Here is a 22,337-nt window from a genome sequence, read left to right as displayed (position 1 = left end):
GAGCACTGCCCCCGGTGAGCACTGCCCCCGGTGAGCACTGCCCCCGGTGAGCACTGCCCCCGGTGAGCACTGCCCCCGGTGAGCACTGCCCCCGGCGAGAGCATCAGCTACCCTTCACCAAGCACTTGGAGAAGGAGTGCTGGGCCTTGGGAAGGGGACAAGAACAACTGACCTGGGGACCGGGCTCCCACCCTGGACAGGCTTGAGTGAAGCTGTCTTTTCCCAGTGGGTTTCCTGCTGGCTCAGCTGCTTGCACCTGAGGCTCCTCTTTCTTAATGACTACTCAGCCCTACACTCTAATCCAGTGGCCTCGAGATACCTGCACGCTGCCAGCACAAGGCGGGGGAGACTCAGTGCTGAGAAACTAAGACAGGCAGTGACTGAGGAAGGAGCCCTGGCTGCTGGAGAGCGGAGTCTCTGAAAATACCAACATGAGAAATGACATACAGACCTGATTCTTCTCCATCTTCTCTGTGTGTGCTGCTTAACAGTTTCTGTTTGTGATGGGCTTAACTTAAAGAGTTTAAAAAAAAGAAAGAAAGAAAGGTATCCACCGCCAGTCACCTGCCAAGCACCCATTAACCACACCTAAGAGGAAGTTCTGATTCTCAGCATGAAGGAGCCGAGGAACCGTCAGACCAACCTGGATACAGTAGAATACGGATGCAAAGCTGAGCTGACGAAGAAAAACCCAGAACCAATGGATTGATGTCGTGTATGGCTGTCATGTAGAAATACTGTAAACTAGAATTTAGTGTTAATACTGTTAACTTATCAGACTTCAGTCTCAGGGCCAGGCCTGACCAGTCAGTAAAGCTTGTGTTTTCCACAATAAGCCTGTCCACTTGGGCAATCTAAACTATTCTTTCTCTAGTAGAGATCACCCTGGGGAAAGGGAAAACAAAACAAAACAAAACAAAACAAAACAAAACAAAACAAACAAAAACCCAGCACAGCCACAACAGAGAAAACAGCCAAGCTGAAGAGGAGAGCATATGGACGTAAGAACCCTTCCTGGAACCACAGAACACACTGAATGAAGACCATCCATCTCCGGTTTCTCTTCTCATTTTTAAACCCTACCATCTAGCAATAAGTTAAACTAAAGGCAGACAGCTCCACTTGCACGAACCTGCACAACAGTCTGGGTGCCCGTGTGAGGCTGATACTCAGATACCAGCACAGCAAGCCTGACTTTCCACTAGTGGTATTTTGGCAAAAATGTTAAAGAGGCAATCAAAGACAGGACAGTCGTGGGTTTCTCCCTGGGAAGGTCAGCCCTCCCTTTCCCCTCCCCCACCCGACCCCCAACTCATGGGGAAAAAATAAAGACTGCAGTAGGAGCATCAGCGTGCACTGCCAGTCCACCTGGGCCTTAATTGTTGCCTTTGCTGCCGTCATCATCTTGCTGGTCGCTCCTCCAGAGCGTTAGGTTGACTCAGAGCAGCTGCATGATCAGAGTGGAGTCCTTGTAGGAGTCCTCGTTCAGTGGTCTTGGCCAGGTGGCACGCCTGCTCCGGGGCATTCTGGATCTCGTAGTAGAAAACGGAGTAGTTAAGCGCCAGGCCCAGCCAGATGGGGTGGGTGGGCTGCATGTGCTCCTTGCTGATCCATGGGCTTCGCTGTAGGCCTTCTCAGATGACTCCACCACGGTCGCCCTTTTCTCCCCAGTGGCCACTTCAGCCAGGTAGCGGTAATAGTCCCCTTTCATCTTCAGGTAGAACACCTTGCTCTCATACTGGGTCTCGCTGCAATTCTTGATCAGGTAGTTGTCCAGCAGGCTCAGCACATCCTGGCACACGGCCTCCAGCTCCTTCTCGATCTTCTCCCGGTAGGCGCGGACCATCTCTATCTTCATCTCATTGCCGTCCACGGAGGTCTTCTGCTCGATGCTGCTGATGACCCTCCCGGAGGAGCGGTGAGCCCCCACCAAGTTCTTGTAGGCCACTGACAGGAGATTCCGCTCCTTGTTGGACAGCGGTTCATTCAGCTCTGTCACGTTCTTCATGGCCGCAGCCATATCGTAGCGCTCCGCCTGCTTGGCCAGCCGGGCTTTCTGCACCAGTTGCTCGTGGTCCACCATCTTTGCTGGGCTGAAGCGGGTCGGCTGGAAAGAAGGAAACCGAAGACCGCCTTGAAGGGCTTTAGGGAAAGAGAGAGGCGGCTTGGAGCTCGTGTGTCGGAGGGCCGACCCACGAAGCAAGCTGCTCAGGTGAGGACTCGCAGGAGGCGGCACGAGATGCGACCGCGGGACCAGGCTCAAGGAGGCTCTGTTTTGTTTTTTTTAAGACAGGGTTTCTCTGTGTAGCTCTGGCTGTCCTGGAACTCACTCTGTGGACCAGGCTGGCCTTGAGCTCACAGACATTCACTGCCTCTGCCTCCCGAGTGCTGTGGCCACAATTTTATGCTTCCAGATTGTTTCACATACAAGTTTCACGTTCCAAGTCACGTTAGAGAAGCTTGATGTCGCTCTGGTTTCGGGAGCTGAGCTGACATTATCATGCTAGAAGAGCCCCAGTGATTGCTTGTGCTGAGTAGTAAGATTGCTTAGTCTAAAAACGGACTGCACAATGTTTGCCTTTTGGTTGTAATTACCAGTCATGCTTGCCAGAAATTAAGTTTAGCTTTTAAAAGCTTGGGGTTCTTATTTTGTTTTTTCTCTAGCTAAATATTTCAGAGTCTGTTCTAAAACTGTCAGTAATTTCATTATATACTCATGCCCTGCTTCTCCTGAGATGCGCTGGTAGAGTAGCGTATGTAGCGGTGTGCTGCAGACTTCACCACAGCTTTCCCTGAAGGAAACTGGACTAGAAGGGAAAAGCCAAGTATTACTCATTGTTGGGCCAAAGTTATCTCAGGGCCTGCAACTTGAGGTATAGGACAGAAAAAAGCCTGACTTGACTTTGAGTGAGGATGAGACAGCAGAAATTAGGTAGCTGCCCCTCCAGCCAGAGGGAGGGCTTGGCTACCTATCATTGGATGGAGGGACCTCCACATCATACCATGTCACTTAAGCTATATAAGCTGATGCTCACAGTAATAAACTGAGTTCCTGCATGACTCGACTCCCTATTGTGGCTGATTGTCCTTCGTAGTGGGGCTGCGGAATGGGCAGATAGCGCGCTCACCTTTCCCTGGGGAATAAGGAGGCCTAGCAATGACTAGGGGAATACTGAGGCTCAGGAAGCCTGGCAACTGGGGGCTCAAAGAAGCCAGCAACTAGTGAATCCTTTCATTAGACAATGTGATCCTGATTTTTTGCTTTCAGAGTAGAAATAAGTTGTTATTATTATATAAAGAGAAAGTGGGAGCTTTTTATTTTTTTAATTTAGGGAGAATTAACAGAGTTTGTTGTATCCCCTTGGGTTACAATATTTTCTAAATACTGAAATTTAGAAAGCCTAAATAGTCCATAATTCTAGTTGGTTTTCTGTATTATTAACTGACTCATTTTCATAACGCTTTAACCTTTCCAGGTAGAAAGGTCAGCATTCAGTATGGGGTCTGGTTTCACTGGAGGGTCAGGTTAGGATTGAAACCTGTCACCTGTCACCACTGTGCTGTCAAGCACCCTTAGAAGACTGGTAGCCTCAATAGACACCTCCGGGGACCTTTAGGAGTAAAAGTGCCTAGCCTTCATTGTCTAGCTACCTCTAGTTTCTCCACTTCTAGTGGTGAGGGGACTTGAGTAATGTTCATGACTCAGTCTTAGAAGCTACAGAGTTACCTTTTCAGGCTGTTGCTTTTAACTATATATAGTTTAAAAGCTATGTTCCAGTCTTCAGCTATGTTCAAATTAGTGCAATTAAAGATGGATTTTAAATTTTCTAGTAAACTAAACTCCCTACTTTGTTCTTTCCACCTATGCTTGTTTTTTTTTTCTTTTTTAATGAACAGTTCTTTTTAAGTTAACATTTATAAACATATTCAAAGACGCCCCTTCTCATAAAATGGCCCTTGTGGTAGTGGCCGGTGCCCTGCCTTGTCTTCTTTGTATCTGGGCAATGTGTGTTGGAGAGTAGAGTCCAGAGGATCATTTCCTTGCGGGAGTATCGGTGCGGTGTGTTCTACCTGTATGTGGAACAGTGACGGGATTGTCATAGCATCTGGTGGTCTCCAGCTGCAAGTAGGGTTGTAACACTAAACACTGGGTCAGCATTTGTATAGTCTTGTTTTCTGGTGTTTGTGGGATTAGTTCCTGTGGTTCCTGTGGTCTACAGAGTTCCACAGTGCAGCGCAAGTAGGCAAGTGCTCCTGTCAGCAGAATGCCTGTGAAGTTGTCAGAATGGGATTTGCCGGTATATTGGCCTGATAACCAACAACTGTATAAAGCACCTCTATTTTTTTCATAATAGCCATCAACATAGCCATTAAGAACAGATGTAACCTCTTGTCTGTTGATCCACAAAATTGTTTCAAAGTTAAAAGAAATAGCATATTGTATAAGAAATATAATCTGAAATCTACATAAATTCCTTTTTATAATCTCTGTGTGTGCACGCAGTGTGTTTTGTTTGTACATATGCGTATGATGTGTGCATGCGTGTATGTTTGTAAAATAGCTTCCATTCTCATCTTTTTTGGTGTAGGGGGACATGGTTGTCTTTCCATTCTGTGGGCTCAGGGGATCAAACTTGGGTTGCCAGGCGTGATGGCAAGTGTCCTTACCTGCCTTTACTTTTGAAGACAGAATCTCACTGTATCACTCAGGCTAGCTTTGAACTTGCTTTGTAGCCCAGGCTGACACTAAACTTTTACGTTTCCTTCTTGGCCTTCCTGAGTGCTGGAATTACAGGCTGGTTCTGACAGGTCTAGCTTCTCTTACTTTAAGTAATGGGTTGTTAAATGCATATAGTTAGTTGCTGTTGTTTTTTTAGGGTAACTTGTTAAAAGAAGAAATTCTAGGTCATTTTAGGTACTAGTCACTTTATTGAACTATATCTCAAGGTTATTTTTCATAAAGCTACATGTCCAGGGGATATCCTCACCATATGATCCTAGAACCAAAAGAAGCATTTAGGCAACATAGAAGAACCACTAGTAAACCACTAGTAAACCATGGGGCCTCTGGTTTCACTTTTCTTCTCAGCACTAATTTTTTATCCTATGTAAAATTTGTTATTAAATTTAGTTATTTGTACATTTGCATGCATGTGTACATGCTAGCATGCATATATCAAGGTCAGAGAGTCAGAGCTGGTCACTTTATGTATTGCCATATGAGTCCTGGGATCAAATTCAGGTTATCTGGTTTCATGGCAAGCACCTTTACTTGCTGAGCCATCCCGTCAGCCCAAAATGTTCTTTTCTCTTCTTCCTCTTCCTTTGCCTTCCCCCTTCTCTGCACCCCTCCTGTTTCTTATTCACGTGTGTGTAGGGAGGTGAGCATGTGGAGGTTAGAGTAGTTGTTCATCTTCCAGAAGGTCAGTTCTGAGGATCTAACACAGGTTATCAGAATTGGGGGCAAACACCTTTACTCATTGATCTCGGTCTCCACTTGATTTTTAAAAAATTATGTATGTGTCCTCTGGTTGTGGTGTCATATGGCTAGCACTCAATGTCCATAAGTGGACCTCTGAGTTTGAGGCAAGCCTGTTCTACATAATGAGTTCAAGACCAGCTGAGCTACATAGATCTGCCTCAAAAACACATACATACGTGCATATATACACACACAAACACAAATACATACATAAAGTATATTGTGTGTGACTGTGTGGCAGAGGTGGCAGATTCCTTGGAGCTGGAGGTAGAGGGTTCAGAGCCACCTGGTATGGGTTCTGGGAAGCAAATAGGAGATGATTTGTGAACAGGTTGCACATAAAGGAATTTGGCTGCTTTTTCCCCCTCACATTTTCATTCTCCTTGCAAACAGCTGCTACTTTCAGTGAATAGCTGAATGTAATGGAAACCTTTGGCTCTATCACAAGTGAACATTAAGAGAAACTGATATTCTCCCATGAACATGCAGGATAAGGAAATAGTGGGATCTCTTTAAGAGACAAGCCACGCCCACTCCCTTCCCTGTATGCCTAGGCAAGCTGATTTTCAGCTTCCGGCCTGGAGTCCCTCCTTTTCTGTCTCTCTCTCAAAGAGGCAGCTTCTGTCTCTCCCTTCTCCCCATCCCCCCTTTTCTGTCTCTGTCTCTCTTTCTCTCTCTGCTTCTCTCTGTCTCTGCTCTTCCCCCTTCTCCCTTTCCCCTCCATAACCCACTAAAAAATATTCAATCTCGCTCTGCATGGTGTGCCTATCCCTCTGCCGCTACATGGCTCCCTGCCCAGGACCAGCTGCCTTCGGAGACCTGCTCTGTAGTCTCATGGCATGCTCATCTGTCTGTCTCTCCTCGTGAGGCTGGCTGCCCCATCAAGGTCTCTCACTCACCACACAGCTCCCTGCCTGGGACTCGCTGCCCCTCATGGCTCACTGTAGCCTGCAGCCCGCTGCCTGTTGCCACTTTGGGGACCTGTGGCTTAGTATCATGGTCCACTACCTGCCACAACTTAGGGGACCTGTGGCATGGTCTCAGGACCCGCTGCCTGATGCAGCCACTTGGGGATCCCCAGCATTTTACTTTGATGATTACATTGGTGCTCCCTGACTCATCCAGGCTCTCCATGTTTCCTCCTGCCCGCAGGTGGGCCAGCTGAGGACACATGGAACTCTAGGCTTGAGAATTTGATTTCTTTACAACAGTTCTCCATTCCGTCTGCCTGAGTGTGATTTCTATGCCTACCACCAGCTTTGATTGGTGATTTTCCCCATTCTGATCAGCTTAACCATTTCTCTGAACCCGAAGAATTGACCATCGAGCTCCCGTAAATCTTCTGGTGTTCCTAGAAATGGGGGACAGCTCCCAACCATGGTCATTATGGCTATGGTTGAGCCCTTTGCTGACATTCATTTCTGGATTGCTTCCCTTAGCTGAAAACGTGAGTGGACGACGTGGGGTCAGTTCTCTCGCGCCAGCACTGTACACACTGTGTGGTGCATTAACTGGGCCAGTGTTCCTTGGACCTTTCTCTTTTTTTCTTTTTTGTTTCTTTGCTTTTTTTTCCCCACTGCCATGAAAGGCCACTTGGAGTGGCCTCTGGCCTCTCTGGCTTCTGAGTCGCCCTGACCGGAGCCAGTCAGGCTTAACACTCCACCTGGGAGCGGGGGTCCCTCTCCCACATTTCCTACAGCGTTTGCCACCATTTTACACCCTGCCTATAGATGGGAGACATCGCCCTATAGGCCTTGTGGTGTCGCTGTTTTCATGGGTTTTCATGGTTTCAGCTATGGGTAGCAAGCCATCCGTATCTGTCATCCAGCCTCCCCCTGGGATGGATGCCTTTTAGAGGCTCTAAAACCCCAGGCCTTAATGCCCTACTTCTTCAGCTCCTTCCCTCACTCTGCTGGTGTCCCGCTGGCTCCACTTTTATGGGAGCTTTTAAACTACCATCAGTCAGCACACAGGCAAATGGAAGGAGTTTGCTCAAACTGCCGCTGCCACCACTGCTGCTGCCAACAAGATGGTCAGATCCGTGAGGCAGATGTTTTCAATTCCAGCCTTTCCTTTCTGCCACGGCTTGTGGCATGGTGGCTCAATGACAGTGCACATCATGCCTCTAGGTCTCTCTTATTATTAAACCTAAAATCCCTGCAGCTCAAAATCATGGTTTTTCCATACAACATGTGACCACTGCCATTTTGACTGAGATCAGGCAACGTTACCACCATCATCTTAACTGAGAGCCAGGTCAGGTGACCAAGTTCTGCTATCTTTGCTGAGGTATTCCCTGCCTGGTTCCAGTGTTAACTCTGTTACATAGGTGACCTTACCCCCATTTTGACTGAGGTCATCTGACCTTACCACCATCTTAACTGAAGTCAGGTGACTTTACTACCATCTTAACTGAGAGACAAGTCAGGTGTCAGGTGACCAAGTCCTGCCGTTCACCTGGTCCCCTGATTTACTTATGTATTTGTCTCTAAATTCCTCTTGCTGACTCTATTGCATGTGTGTTTTGCGTAGTGGCATGCTTTGGTAGGGCCTACTGAGAGCATCCACTTCACCCAATTCCTGTTCACTCAGTGTCTATGTGTTCATACATGTAACTTAAATGTACCTATGTTTACTGTTAAATGTTATAATTGTCTGTTCATTTTATCTCATTCCAGACTAGAAAGTCTCATTTTTTAAAATGGTATGTACTTTTAAGTCCCTTACAAAAATACTTTATATTTAATCCAACCCTGCTTTACCTGTTGAGAGTCAGTACAGTCAAGCTCAGACCCAGCTCTCCAGGCAGATTCTATACTTTAGTTATACCTGATAAACAGCCCTCAACTTCTAAGAGATCTGGGGAATATGGCATTTAAATATTTAATTATTAAAAGACTTTTTCATAGCAAAAAGAGATAGATTGGCTCCTAGCAGAAGCACTTTACTTTCTCCCAAGAAGACAAAAGGCAAATGGGCACAAAACAACATCCATCTGCAAATCACTTCAACTGCCAAGCCCTGACCACTGAACAAAACTGCCTTTCATCTAAACTGAAGATCACCAGACAGTGGACAAAATCGCTGGAATCAACAGCCTAGCTGCTCAGGTCAAAGTAGGCTTGTCTTTCTACAGATTTCTTAGCCCACAGGATCTTCTGGAGTCTGGCAGGTCCTGCACTAAAAAAAAAAAAAGGCAAATACGACCCTCAGTGACCATAGAGGACCCTGAGGAGTAGCTCTAGGTGCCAGCCAAGTAAGTTCTCTGCCATTTTTTAATCAGTAACTCAAGTAAAATTTTATCCTTCTCAAAGATCCCTGATGCAGTTTGACAGCTGAAAGGTTTTGTCAGTTTCAAGGACATCCTCACCAAACAAATTTCAGTAAAATACAAATACCAATACAAGACCTGCAAGTTATAAAGGTGTGAGGATAAATACAAGTTATCAAATTTCTCTCTCACACTGCCTTCCACAGCCTTAAAAATATTTTTAATAGTGCAAAAATATCTGTCACAGTCATTCTGACATAAATATGCTACTGTTTATACAATGTACATGCCTAAAACTTCTGTTTTCACAAACCCAAAGAATACTTGTGAGTTCCAAGGGAACTGAATTGAAGGATCCACCTTAAACAGGTCAGATACACTGTCCTTAATTCCCTGATCCTAAATTTTTTTTCCTTAAACTTAACTTTGCCCTTAACTTCTGCCAATACCATAAACAGGTGTAAGAGACACCAGACAATTCCACACCACAACCACTGGACAGGAACAAACAGACCAGCTACACCAAGATGTGACCAGCAGCCAGCTTTTTCAGGTTCCCCCCCAAGACGACACCCACAAATAAGCACAAAGCAGTCTTGAAAATCTGCCACCCCTATTCCTTTAACCAGTTGTTCCTAAACTCCTGCCTTTTTATTATAAAAAAGAGATGGGAATATATGGTCTGCTCTGTCCCTCTAAGAAACAAGCCACGCCCACTCCCTTCCTCACCTCCCTTCTGCCCCGTCTGTCTGCAAAGGCAAGCTGATCTTCAGCTTCAAGCCTGAGTCCCTCCTTTTTTGTCTCCCCCTTCTCTGTTTCTCTCTCTCTTCCCCTCCCCCTCTCTCTCTGCCTCTTTCTCTCTCCCCCCTCCCCCCTCTCTGCCTCTCTCTCTTCTTCCCCCTTCTCCCTTTCCCCTCCATAATCCACTAAATAAATATTCAACCTCACTCTGCATGGTGTTCCTACCTGTCTCTTGCCATCTGCATGGCTCCCTGCTGGGACCAGACGCCTTCAGAGACCTGCGACATGGTCTCGTGGTGTGCCCATCTGTCTGTCTCTCCTTGTGGGAATGGCTGCCCCATCATGCGGCTCCCTGACTGGGACTCGCTGCCCCTCGTGGCCCATTGTAGCCACTTGGGGAACTCTGCCATCCCTGCTTGGGACTGGTTTCTCTCAGGACCCTCAGCTTGCTACCTGCCACCACTTCGGGGTCCTGTGGCGTGGTCTCGTGACCTGCTGCCTTCTGCAGCCACTTGGGGATCCGCAGCATTTTACTTTTACCATTACACTTAGTATGTCTTTAGTTTCTGATGTGGATACAGATTTCTCCCAGAGTCAACTGTATACCCCGTTATCCTAATCAGTTTTTTTTGGGGGGGGGGAGGTGAGAGGTTTGTATGTGAGAGAGAGAGAGGGGGATGGGGAGGGAGGGAGGGAGAGGTATGTGTGTGTGTGAGACTGGGCGAGAGAGGTGTATGTGTGTGCACATGTGAGGGAGACAGGTCATCGAATGTGTTACAAAAAGTGTATAGCTATATAAATGACTAAAAGCAGTAAAGACAGAGGACAAAGCTGTAGAACCAAGGGTCACCGTCCTTTTGTTCTAATGAGCAAGACTGCATATAGTTTAGATTTTGTAGGTACAGGTCTTACAGGTTATAAGATTGCCCTCTGCTTCCCTGTAGGATATCCAGATTTGTTGCAGAATTGTGTAATCAAGTGGATAAACTAACCAATGGGAATGTATAAACAGGCTCATGCATCTGCGATCCTGCCAATGAGTGGTGCAGATCACTTGGATAACCATATAGAAAGACATGGACACCAAGCTTAGTCACTAAAATTCTAACTACAATTTTAGGTTCATTTGTTTTTTGTTTCTGGTTTTTGAGACAGTTTCTCTGTATAGTCCTGGTTGTCCTAGAGCTCGCTCTGTAGACCTGGCTGGCCTACCTTTGCCTTCTGAGTGATGGGATCAAAGGCTAGATTTAATGTTACGTGTAAAGATAAGTGAATACCCATGAGACTGACATGCCCGCTTTATGTAATAGGCACAGGTATCTTAAACCGGAACAAGAAGCCATAATAATGAAGGAAACATCATAAATAGGACCACCTTGGTATCAGGAACTAACTCATTACTACAGAGCGCCATGGAACCACAGGGAAGTATAGGTTACCTTAGCACTTGTAACCAACAGCGGGGTTCATATGTAGAGACAGTAGAGTTCCTCCAGTAGGTAAGACAGGCACTGCTACAGGGAGGACTCTTGGAATTTAACAAGAGCGTGGTTTCCAGGACTAGTTAACAAGGATGTGACAAGGTAGCCTCAGGGAGGCGGGGGGCGGGGGGCAACCGTAGAAAGAGTATCTGCACAATCCCTAGTGTTTCATAGAAGATAACTCCAAAGTTGTATGTATGGAAGTTTTATCTTGAATAACATCCAGAGCAGGAAAATGAAAGAAATTGTCTTTGAAATTGAGAAATTTAATAAAAACTTCTGTGGTTCCTGAGTGCTGCAATTACAGGTATCCATTGCCCCATTTATTTAAAAGTATTCCAGAATTGATTGTGGTGATCATTTTGCAAACACACAGCAACAACAACAATTGAATTATATACTGAAATTGATGTATAGTACATGAAATATGGTTTATAAAATACATCTTGATACAGTGGCTATTGACAACAAAATACAATTAATTATATTTGCTGACTGAAAGTGAGTTCACCACTGTATGTTTCAATAAAGATAGCAAGGGCTGTGTGGGATAGTGCTATAGAATTGCTGCATAAGTGGAGACAGATCCCTGGACACTCTGACTAGCCAGTCTAGCTGAAACAGTAAGCTCCAGGTTCATTGAGACACCTTGTCTCAAAAATTAAGGTGGAAAAGCAAACGAGGAAGACATCCCAAAATTAACCTCTGACTTTCACACCCAGGGAAGCACAGCTATGCTTTAGGCTTACATAGAACTCCGGCTTCCCTGTCACTATGTCACATTCTTGTTAACTAGTACTGGAAATCACACTCATGGAGATTTCTGAGGGTACTTCCTGTAGCGCTGCCTGTCTTAACTGACTGGAGGGATTCCAGTCATATGTTTACATGTGCACATATGCTTAGAATGCATACATGTATCACATATAAAAGATATAGAAAACATGATTTATTTGTTTATAAAATGATAGTATTGCATACAAACATATGTGTGAATGGGATTATATGAACAAGTAACACATAAACTAGGCTGCCAATATGGGTCACCCAGATAGGGAAGTCTTTGGACTCCCTAGAGAGAAAATCACTAGAATATGTACATAGTGATATGAGGAGACATTTTAGGAATTGGTTCACATTATTATAGCGGCTGGGGGCCCTGAGATGCCAGTAGTGTGACTCTGAAGGCCTCAGAACCAGAGAAACTGATGCAGTTCCCACTTCAAGACTGAAAACAGGACAGCCCAGGGGCTACTGTTAAAATCCTGGATTCAAAGGCCACAAAGCTTATATGTCTGTATTCTAATGCAGAAAAGGAAGAGACCAATTTGCCTTCTGTATTTGCTGTCTCCAGGCCTGGCTGATTTATAATTAGAAAGATCCATCTATATAGAAATAAGTAAGTTTACCAGATAGAAGCAGATATGTTCTTAGTCCCACTTTTCAGAATGTTCATTTTGTCAATTAAATGTATTAGTTGACTTGCAAGAATACTGTTTTTAAACATATTCAAGGGATATGAATACATTCTTATGGATATATTCCTAATGAATCTATTAATATTTATTAGATTTAAAAGTGAGTTCTAAGATTTTCCAATATGGTCAAGAATATAGCTATGAATATGAATATATGCTGATGAAGACATGACTATATTCTTAGTGAATATATTGATATTCATTAAATTTTAAACTAGATTTTAAAATGTCCTAATATGGTCAAGAACATAGTTCATGAATATGAATATAAACTTATAAAAATGTTCATGAATATATTCATGTTCATTAATTTTAAACTGTATTAAAAAGTTTTCCCAACAGGGCAAAGAAGAATGTATTCATGAATGTATTCATAAGGAGGATATATTCATGAATATGATCATTATAAAGACTATAGTCACACTTATTGAATATATTTATGGGAATGCTAACTTATTCTAAAACTCTGCTTTTTTTGCAAACTAAATAATCTTAAAGTTGCTATGAAGCAAAGTAAAAATCAGTGTACTAAAATTTCACTGAAATCTTTAAAAAGGGGTGAATTTAAATTTGATACATTCAGCAAATTGGGCTGTTGATGAATTGGCTCCTAGCAAATGGTTCTTGCAAATTAATTTAAAGCCCCCTTTCTCGGCATAAAATAAGTCATCATTTATTGTCATATCTTCTGTGGGAAAACAAAGAGAAAAAGGAAGGGGATTTTCAAAAGAGCTGAATTTTGTGAGTACAGCACCAGTGAAATCTTGGGAGAAGGCTGGGGTCACTGCATGACCGTTAGGTGTGAAGTGCTCGGGTTAGTGAGGCTGGAATGCCGGGTGGTGCAGTGCCAGGTTCCCATTTACCCTGTGACTCTGGATTCCGTGATGAAAAGTGGTTTCTGGGATTAGGTGCCTACATCTGGAAACAGACTTCATTTACCAATCCCATAGCTTGTCCCCTCCCAGTGAGGTATAATTTACATGCGGTAAAGCACAAAAATCTGTAAGTTGCTGCATTCTTACATATGTATGAACGTATACACACACCGTCAGATCAAATTGGAATCCTGCTATGTATGTAAAAACAACACAGTTTGTTCTCCTAAGGTGGATTGTTTTCACAGTTTTGTTTTTGTTTGTTTGTTTTGATTTTTGATGTTCTTCTTTTGGGGTGTTTGTTGTTGTTGGTTTTTTTTTTGTTTTTTTTTTTTTGCGACAAGGTTTCTCTGTGTAACAGCTCTGGCCATCCTGGAACTCACTGTATAGATCAGGCTAGCCTCGAACCCACAGAGATCCACCTGTTTCTGCCTCTTGAGTATTGGTCTTAAAGGTATGTGCCACCACTACCAGGCTGCACAGTTTGTTCAGAATAAGACTAGTAGGGGCTGGAGAGATGGCTCAGAGGTTAAGGGCACTGACTGCTCTTCCAAAGGCCCTGAGTTCAATTACCAGCAACCACATGGTGGCTCATAACCATCTGTAATGAGATATGGTGCTCTCTTCTGGCCTATAGGTATACATGCAGGCAGAACGCTGTATACATAATAAATAAATAAATCTTTAAAATAAAAAAGAGTAAGACTATTATTATGGGTTTTGGGACACATACACTTATTTCTTAGTGTTTGGTATTTGAACACACACCAAACAATATTTCTTAAGCCATAGATCTGCTTTGAGATAAATAATAGAAAAAAAAGAAAAATTTAAAAATATGTGTATATAAATGACTCTATTTTGCTTTTTCCTATAATTTATTTCACATCTCTAACTCTTGATTTTGTGTGATTTATTGTTTTGTTGATGGTATTTAGTTGTACTTAGGAACTGAGGACTTTAGTGTAGTTACCACTGCAAAAATGGGATGAGTTATTTTGCTCAAAATAGAAGCAAGCTGGGAAGTCACATGGTTTGCTTTGCCTGTTTCTCACTTCATCTTAGTGTCTCAGAAATTCGAAAAAGAAACCCCGAGGCTTTAGATAGTTTGTTTCCCTGAGATCACAGCTTATGTCTGCCCTGAGCAACATGAACACTTGCTCCTGCAAACACTTGCTGCCAGCAACATTCCAGATTTCTCAGCCCATTTAAAGACCTAAAGATTATTACATCTTTTGACATTTTATGTGTCCCCAAAGTAGCCATCTATCTACTTCACATACATATTTAAACAAAAATCAAATTTTAAATATAAGCAGATATTAGGTTCATTAGATCTTATACTTTAGTTACAGATTTTGTATACAATTTTCTAATGTGTATATAAAATATATGAATCATGTATGTTATTTATTGACATTGCCACAAAACTATGATCTTAAGTCTGCTTTATATTGCTGTAGTAGTTACAGTTGTATGTAACTGATACTAAATGTTTTTATTTTAATGACTAAATATTAGATTCTTGGAATTAACCTCTTTATAAATGATTACTATTTATAAGAATTTTTAGCTGAAAGATAATAATTATCTGAACATAAAATTTTTTATATGATAGTTTATCCTTTTCCTTAACTAACAAAGGATATGGATGCTCAGCCCTTTGTGTGTCTGTTGTCCTGATAAAGATACCTTCTTGTCCTCAGTGTGTCTAAGTTTTTATGGTAAGTTTCTCTTTTCCAGAGTTCCACAATATTCCCCATTTGCTTCTAAGCCCGCCTCCCAGTTTTGGTACATTTTTCTTTTAAATTAACTTTTTCAGTTAGTCTACAAAATTTTTATGACATTTCATCTGTATTGTTGTTCTTTCTCTTTTTCTCTTCCCAGCCCTGCTCCCACTTTCACTGCTCCTCCAAGCTCTCGTGCCATAGATGTATGTGTTTGTACACACAAAATATGTAGCTAAATTTAGATTCTGCATATGAGAGAAAATATACAATGTCTGTCTTTCTGAGGCTTGGTTTATTTTGATTAATATGATGATTTCCAGTTCCACCTGCTCCCATCAAATACCATGATTTCATGGTCTGTCCAGCTGAATGTATACCACATTCTCTCATCTGTTGATGGACCTCCAAGCTGGCTCTGTTTCTTGGCTTCTTGGAATTAATTCTGCTATAAATATGTAGATGCAAGTGAGGATTGGGATCGTTACCTCGCTCTGCCTTTCAGAACCTCAGGCAACCTTCTGCACAGCCTAGGTCATCTGACCGAAGTGCTAGGGAGAAAGAAAAGTTCTATTGTTCTTAAAATAGTGAAAACAAAAGCACCTTGTTTCGAGATTTGCTGGTAGTCATTTGTTACAACACATCTGGACATTAAGCATCACCATTTTACCAGGATATGGGAGAAAAATCCACCACTTCTTATTTTCTTTAAACCTCTTTTGTAAACAGTGACTGGAGATGCAGGGTGGGTTCCCAACCTCGGGCAATCTTATTTTTCTACATATACTGAACACCTTAGGTCTGTGAACACTATGAGTTGGTTAGTTCCAAAAATGTAAGCTGATTTAGCTTTAGAAATGGGGATTATAAAGGTTTAAAACCAAAGATTTTTTTTTTAAGGATTGTGCTTTTTTATTTCTTAAGAGAAACCATTAAAGAGTATACATTACAAAAGATTTATTAATTTCAGGGGTATGTATCACAATAGTTACAATGAGCCATGAATGACAAGGACACATTTTAGAAAATACATGACATGTCTTGAGGGATGCTCCTGAACCCTGACTGGTGTTCACACTAGCCTTCTTGCTTCCAATCCTGATCCTCACCAGATAGAAACTGTTCCATCAGCACACAAGCCCCAGGATGACTCAAGACATGTCATGCTATAGCAGTTAGCTTTGAATTAAATCTTTTTGCTTTGTTTTGTTTTTCTAGACAGGGTTTAAACAGATTTTTCTAGACAAGTCTATGTAGCCTTGGCAGTCCTGAAACTTGCTCTGTCAACCAGGCTGGCCTTGAACTCACATAAATCCACCTGCCTATGCTTCCCAATTAGGGGCATACACCACCACTATTCAACTAGCTTTGAATAAAAACTTTTTTGATTTTTTGAGACAGAGTTTCTCTATGTAGCCCTGGTTGTCCTGGAACTCACTCTGAAGACCAGACCGGCCTCAAACTCAGAGATCCACCTACCTCTGCCTCCCAAGTGCTGTGATTAAAGGCGTGTGCTACCAACTACCCAGTTTAAATGAAATCCTAACTCCTTTTATTTACTGGGTTTGAGCATTATGACTTTGTTCTCCCTTTAAAATGAAAATAATAACTCTCACTAAAGGTCATTTTATGACTATATGTAATCTGTCGTCTTGGGAAGATAGTGAGCTTCATGTCATTGTATGCAGTTGCTGTTATCTTCATTGTTGATGTCAGTTCTCGAAATCTTCTCTAACATCTCACAAAGGTCAAATACTGCTTAGGTCAAATAGCACCATTATCGCAGTATTGATAGTGAGTGCCTCTCTTTAGGATTGTTTGACTATTGGACCAGTGATGCTTTCTGCATAAGAGAGAGAACAACCTTGCTGGACAATCTTTGCTCACATTATTCACAAATCATGGTAAATATTCAAGACATATTTATAAAATGAGGATTTCTACATTTATAAAATAGCCAGTCAGGTGTCATTATACTTTGAAAGCTAGCAAAAAAAATTTTAAGATAATGTATGATGTAGGCAGTCCTTTTGTGTATATGCTGCTTTTATTGGTTAATGAATAAAGAATCTGCATTGGCCTGTGATAGGGCAGAGTAGCGCTAGGTGGGGAAAATTATATTGATGCTGGGACAAAAAAGGTGGTGTCAGGAGATGCCATGTAGCCACCAGAGGGGAAAGACGTGAGCTGCTAGGTGGAACCTTGCCAGTAGGCCACCAGCCTCATGGTAAAATATAAAATAATGGAAATGGGTTAAATTTAGATGTAAGAGCTAACTAGAAATATGCTTAAGCTATTGGCCAAACAGTATTGTCAATGATATAGTTTCTGAGTGAGTATTTCATGGTTTGGGCAGCTGGGAATGAACGAGATACCACCACCAACAAACATAATTGGATAGAGCGATAAGGAAACAGGTACATCTGTAAGGAAGACATGTAGATCTATTCTGAAGGTGGTTTGACTAAAAGAATTAGATCTTATTGTTCTGTGTCTAGGCATTTATCACAAAAGGAAATGTATTGAAAAGTGATCTAGGACTGGAGAGAAGGCTCTCTGATGCTCTTGCAGAGGACCTGAGTTCAATTCCCAGCACCCACATGGTTCACAGCTGCCTATGCCTCCAACTCTAGGAGATCCAGTACCCTCTGCTCACTTCTTTGGGCACACATACAGCCACACATAAATAAAAATAAAATATTTTTTCTTAAAATAAGTTAATATAAAAAGATGCTTATTGTTAAATATATTAATCAATAAGTGAAGTCAAGCTAATCAAATCAAATAATGAAAATCCAAGGCCTGGTTATTATAGTTAATGTATCATTAAAAATTATATAGAATTGGGGTGGATAGATGGATTAGCTTCATGTCACACTGGGTGAGATCATAGTATTTACCCTCGGGCTTTACTAAGTGTTTCTTTATGACCAAGTTCTTGAGTTGTTCATTCTGCTATAACAAAAAACATGAGACTGAGAGGCTTTCAAGGACCAGAAATGTATTTTTATAGTGTGAAGGTTGGGAAGGTGAAGATAAAGGTGCTGTAGGAAGTATCTAGTAAGAAGGACTGGCTTCACTGATAGCATCTCCCTGTAGCAGCATCCTCCCATGGCAGGAAGTGGAAGAGAAAAGATGCAAGCAGGTGCTGAATGTTGTGTCCTCAACTGATACCAAAGCAGAACAAAAACTCCCTATGTCTTCTGTCTACAAGACACTATTTATGTGGGCTAAACCATAGTTAGCCCTGACTCAAGGGCCTCACCTCTTAATACTACTACAGTGGAGAGTAAACTTGAGTGTGACTTCGCAGAGGATCACATACCACCACGTGAACTTCAGAAAACACACAGAAACCTGGACAAGCTAGTGTATTCTTTGTAAGCTTAGCATCTAGGAGGCAGAAACAGGAGGATCAAAGCCTACATGGGTTGCATAGAGGGAGAGACCCTATGTAAAATACACACATACACATACATACACCACACACATATACATATACATACACACCACACTACACCACACACATGCACACATCACAGCATCACAGCATCATATTTCCCTTAAGTAGACCTCAGCTGTCTGTTAGATTCTGTCTTGGTGGTTTCAAGGGAGGCTTGTTAATATGTCTCAGTCTGTACCTAGGGCAGGAATCTGTTACCTTCAAAACCAGGTGGCTACTGGCATAGAAGTTTAAAAAGTTTGCTGCTTACACACTGAGAAATATACAAATAAGTAAATACTTAAAAAAAAAAAAGATGGTGCAGTCTTGAAAGATCTTGGCCCACTCCCCTTCCCTTGACCACTTCATACAGTGACTTGTGTTTTCAGGTTCTCAGATCATTGTAGCTGGTGAGGGACTATGCAAAGTAGGCCAAGCTGGTGGACACAACAGAGGGTAAACATTTCAAACAATGGAATCCTGAGACCACTGAATTTGATCAGTATTTTTTTAATGTTTTGTGTTCTAGGCACTATAGACGTGATAGACAGCTGGGGGCAAGGCATCTATTGCTTTCAGAAGGGTCACAGAACAACAAAACACCTGAAAATGCTGCACCACTGCCCATTCTGAGGGGTATATTTGTATAAAGATTGCCAAGGATGTTTTTTTAAAAATTGTGTACTGTGTTATGGGCATACACATGACACAGTGATATGGAGGTCAGAGAACAGCTATCAGAAGTCCATTCTTGCCTTCCACCATGCCAAAGTAGGTCTGTTATTTCTGTGGCTGTGCTGCCTGGGAGCTTCCAGGAAATTTCCACTCTTGTCCATGTTGCTCAGATTACAGATACATGCCATCACATCCTGCTTTTTCTGCAGATCCTGGGGTTTGAACTTAGGTCTTGAAGTTTGCATCTTTAACCTCTGAGCCATTCTCTCTGCCCCAAATTCCTGAATTTAATAAATTTGAAACTCTAACTCAGCCGGGCAGTGGTGGTGCACGCCTTTAATCCCAGCACTCGGGAGGCAGAGGCAGGCGGATCTCTGTGAGTTCGAGGCCAGCCTGGTCTACAAGAGCTAGTTCCAGGACAGGAACCAAAAGCTACGGAGAAACCCTGTCTCGAAAATCAAAAAAAAAAACCAAAAAAAAAAAAAAACCAACTCTAGCTCTGTTAGTCTTAGCAGCCAACAAGATAGTGAAGCCCTTTACTAAGGTGTCGTCTATTGACTAGGCAGATCCATAGAACTAGTGAGACCACAATGCCAGAGATAGTGAAGCCATTTACTAAGGTGTCATCTGTTGACTAGGCAGATCCATAGAAGAACTAGTGAGACCACAATGCCAGGACCGTTGTGAGTAATAAAATTGGGAGAAATTAGCAGAGGCAATGTAAAATCTGTAGACAAGGTCTCAGACACAGGACAAACAAGCTATTAACAAATCAAAGAGGACTCTGGTCTCTAAGTTCTCCCAACTCCCTACTTATTAAAGGGTCCTCCTGGCTGGCATACCCTGCCCCCTACCCTAAACTCTAGTCCTGCTTCTCTGATTCCTGTATTACCCAGTCCCTTTTGCCCTCTTGGTTCCTGGCTCTCCTCCCTCCTTTGCCCTGTCTCCTCACATGGCCATGGCCAGTGTGCTGGTCATGTCCACTATGATCTCTCGGGTGTCTCTTTCTCTCCCTTACCCCCTAGGAGCAGTTATGGCCTCCTTCTTTTATTTCTTTTTTCTTCATTCAGTAACATATTATTTACTATTTGACAAAATTGATATACATTCAAATTATGAAACTTCAAATACTCTTAATTTAGCTGAGAAAATGTATTCAGAATAATTATGGAATATCATTCTTAAAATAGAAGTTTACAATGAAAATTAGAATTAAAAATGGTTAAGATAAGTAAGCTAAAATGTTTTACAAGAAAATAAGAGAGATTTGCCTTCCGGAAATAAAAACATAGTCACCCACAGGGATTTCCGACCGTGGTGTGCATGTGTGCGTGCGTGTTGTCGTTGTTTGTAAGAGTGCATTGCTCTCCACTGACGGGGCAGATGCAGTGAGTTCAGGACTGAGAGTCCCTTGCTTCCCAGTGCTACAGTTACAGACGCTGCCACTGCATCTGATGTGCTTGTGGTTCTTGGGTTCAAAGTTTAGGTTCTCATGCTTGAGCAGCAGGCACTTTCCTGACCAAACTGTCTCCCCAGCCCAGATGTTGCACAATAGATGAATATATCAGAATATAAAATCTAGAAATTCATAAGAAAGTGAAATTTTGTGTGCTTTTATGAAAGGACCATAATACTCAACCAAATAATCACTTTTTTAAATTTCTTTACGTTTCTTAGGAAAATGGTATTTTTTTAGTATTTTCTAGAATAAATACTATACTTCCAAGTTGGAGGGTTTTGTCTCATTAACAGTATTCTGAGATTCAAACCATCTTGGTGTCTTTTAAACCTATTTCAGAGTTTCTGAGTAGCTTATGATTAAAAGTAGGTTACTCACACTCCACTGCTGCCATTGTCTGCCCAGCTCCTTTGGAACAATTAGCATCACTTTCAGCACGTGTCACTTTGTTCCTAAAATCAGTCAGAAGACAGGAGCTATTAGAATGAGATAAATATTTCACAGTAATAAGACAGATACATCATCCCTTCTTGAGAACCAGTGATGATCAGGAGTTAGGTTTTTTTTTCATGTAAGAATTTTTTATGTATTTTTATTTTTCCATTCAAAAATTTCCACTTCCTCCCCTCCTCCTATACCCCTCCCACTCTCCACTCGCCCTCTTCCCTTCCCATCCAGGCCTAGGAAGCTGTGCATCCAAATAGACTAGGGTGCCAAAAAGCCAGTACATGCAGTAGAAACAAGTCCCGGTGCCATTATAATGGCTTCTCAGTCAGCCCTCATTGTCAGGCACGTTCAGAGTCCAGTCTGATCACATGCTCCATCAGTCCCAGCCAGCTGGCCTTGGTGAGCTCCCATTAGATCAGCCCCACCGTCTCAGTGGGTGGACCAACCCCTCACGATCCTGACTTCCTTGCTCATGTTCTCCCTCCTTCTGCTCTTCAACTGGACCTTGGGAGCTCAGTCCAGTGCTCTAATGTGGGTCTCTGTCTTTATCTCCATCCATCGCCTGTCAAACGTTCTATGATGATATTCGAGATATTCATCAGTCTGACTATGGGACAAGGCCAGTTCAGGCACCCTCTCCTCTGCTGCCCAAGGACCTAACTGGGGACATCCCCTTGGACACCTGGGAACCCCTCTAGAGTCAAGTCTTTTGCCAACCCTAAAATGGTTTCCTTAATGAAGATATCTTCTTCCCTGCTCCTATATCCACCCTTCCTCTATCTCAACCCTGCCACTCCCCCAAGCTCTCCCCAATCCTTCCCTTCTCTCCCCCCTCTCCCCTTCCCCTCACCCCACCACAAATCCCACCCCCATGCTCCCAACCTTTGCCCAGCGATCTTCTCTGCTTCCAATTTCCAGGAGGATCTATATATGGTTTTCTTTGGGTTCATTTTATTATTTGGTTTCTCTAGGGTTGTGAACTATAGGCTCAATATCCTTTGTTTATGGCTAGAGTGCCCTAATGAGTGAGTACATACCATATTCATCTTTTTGGGTCTGGATTATCTCACTCAGGATAGCGTTTTCTATTTGCATGCAGATTTCAAGATGTCATCGTTTTTATTTTTGTTTTTATAACCTCTAAATAGTACTCTAATGTGTAGATGTGCCACACTTCCTTTATCCATTCTTCAGTTGAGAGGCATCTAGGTTGTTTCCAGGGTCTGGCTATTACAAATAGTGCTGCTGAGAACATAGCT

The 22,337-nt window shown here is 42.6% G+C and overlaps 1 protein-coding gene and 1 pseudogene across 4 annotated transcripts in view; one reads left to right on the top strand and one right to left on the bottom strand.

Moving 5' to 3' along the window:
• The window catches only part of Kiaa1958 (KIAA1958 ortholog), a 187,211-nt gene that overhangs the window by 76,127 nt on the left and 88,747 nt on the right, over positions 1-22,337 (top strand). The gene's annotated exons all lie outside the window — the stretch shown is intronic.
• On the bottom strand, positions 1,376-2,098 carry LOC101995255 (annotated as a pseudogene).

Source organism: Microtus ochrogaster, chromosome 10, assembly GCF_000317375.1.
Source record: "Microtus ochrogaster isolate Prairie Vole_2 chromosome 10, MicOch1.0, whole genome shotgun sequence".
NCBI lineage: Eukaryota > Metazoa > Chordata > Mammalia > Rodentia > Cricetidae > Microtus > Microtus ochrogaster.
This window is presented reverse-complemented; position numbering and strand designations above follow the sequence as displayed.